The sequence below is a fragment of the Diorhabda carinulata genome, chromosome 2 (assembly GCF_026250575.1).
Source record: "Diorhabda carinulata isolate Delta chromosome 2, icDioCari1.1, whole genome shotgun sequence".
Taxonomy (NCBI): Eukaryota; Metazoa; Arthropoda; class Insecta; order Coleoptera; family Chrysomelidae; genus Diorhabda; species Diorhabda carinulata.
In genome coordinates, this window is record NC_079461.1 from 18,014,380 (window position 1) to 18,016,783 (window position 2,404).

Consider the following 2,404-nt stretch of genomic DNA (forward strand, 5'->3'; position numbering starts at 1 on the left):
TTTCTGTTTTTTCTTCATATCAAATACCTACAACTTACCCAACAAAAATTCCTGCCCAACTAAGATAAAGTCAATTTTTTTTAAATTTCAATGCTTATTGATATTTTCTCCATGTTTATCATTAACAATAATTTGAGTTCATTTTAGAAGAACTTCCAAACTAAAGCCCGGTTCACATTGTTCTTATACAGTAACCCTGCGAGTTAATCAAGACTGTGCACAATATTCAGAAGTATTCATTATGATGGGTCATTGTCAAAACTGGATTCAACATAGTGACGCACTTATTAAAATTAGGTAGAATTTTGGACGATTCGATTATGAAAAAAAAACAATTTTCTAAAATAATTAAGTTTAATAAAACATACATCACACAACCAACATTTCGCAAGTGATTTTTCACTTGGAAACTAAATCTAACTAAAACTAAATTATTCATGTTATGTGTCACAGAAAGAAAAATCATGTTTTTTAGAGCTTTTAGACTTCATTCGATTCCAATATGGATGTTTTAAATACTCGTACTCTCAAGGTTACGCATGTTTATAAGTAATTTCAAGGGCAGTGCGTGCCTAGACAAGCGAGAGAAAGACAGTATCGTTATATCTTAGAAGCAGTTTTTGTCAAGAACGATAGAATCTTCCACGTGCTTCGAGTCTAGATTAGAGCCTTCCTTAACCATATAAAATGAGTGCGTCGGCGCGACGTGAGTCAGTTGAGTGGAGTAATCGAAGTGATACGGTACAGTGTAGTATGGTCATTAGTTTTCTGTAAAATAGTTACGTCGGGTTAGGATTCTTGATTCTAGGTGTCTTCTGTTTAAAAATTAGTTTTTTTTTTAATAATTTTTGAGAGTTTGATAAAAAATTATTTAAAAAAAAACTAATTTTAAAACAGAAGAGACCTAATATCAAGAGCATTTAGAAGCATATATATATATTTATTTAATTATTTTTAATTAATTAAAATATTTATGATTTAATATTTTTTCTTTCATTCCTAGTTTCACTTTTTATGTTCCGTTTTAAAAAAAATGCATATTTCAAAATTTCATTAGTTGGTAAATAAATATTATTAAGAATAAAAATGATTTTTTTTTTTCATCAAAATGTAGTGTTGAACAGAAGTAGGAAAAAAATATTAGAATAATATATTATCGAAGATATTCGAATAGTAATTGCAAGGAAAATATATTTTAATATCTAAAAAAATACATATTTACTTATCGGGTCTGGCGAACCCGATGCTATCAAATTTGTATTCAAAACAGGCGCTACCACCAAAACTTTGATTCAAAACTGTAAACATTAATGTGTGGTCAGATTGCACAGTGTTTAATATTATTTTATTCAATCCATTATACAATAGTGAATAATATACTATTATAAACGACTGTTGTATAATGTATCCATTATAAGTCTGCTTACTCTACCTTAATAAAACCCATTAATCACTGCACATGCGTAGAAGGTACTGCCATTGGAGCAGCTGATCCTCCCTTGAAAAATCATTTTTATCTCGGTTTTCAGAGGAGCAGTCCGAGAGCACAGTTTTTGCTTATTTTCTCCCCTTATTTGAAGGATGAAAACTATTTAATAGTATTTTTCTGGTGGTTCAAATAAAAACGGAGCTAACCATGTGCCAATTGCCTATGAAATCAATCATTATTCTGCCAGGGTATTTCCGGTTTAGTGGACCAGTAGGTAAATGCGATTAGCTGACGGATTATTTCATTTGTCTATGGTTTTTTAAACATTTGAAATTATTTATCCACTACTGTTAGAGTAGCAGTCCGAGAGCATAGTTTTTGCTTATTTTCTTCCCTTTTTTGAAGGGTGAAAATTATTTAATAGTATATTTCTGGTGGTACAAATGAAAACGAAGCTAACCATGTGCAATTTGTCTATGAAATCAATAATTAATCTGACAGGCTATTTCCGGTCTGGTAGACCAGTGGGTAAATACGATTAGCTGATGGGTTATTTGATTTGTCTATGGTTTTTTAAACTTTTGAAATTATTTATCCACTACTGTTATATAATGTACCCATTATAGGTCTGCTGGTTCGACCTTAATAATACCCATTAATCACTGCAATGATTTATAAATCCCTTAATCATTGCTATTAGATGCTTTCTTGATGTAACTATAGTATATTGTTTTTTAATAATTTTATCAGTTGGTTTTGAACAATCGAAGATTGAGAGGCCCAAAAATGGTTTCAAATTTTGAATGATCTCGAACGCAGATGTGTGGATTTGCAGGAGTGTTTGGCGTTCTTTAACAGCAGTAATTTTTGCTTAGTTTTGTAAAAGTGGACAAAATATGGATTCACCATAACACTTCACACACCAAACATCAGTCAAAAAGTTATAATCGGTATAAAAGAAGGCCAAGATTGGAT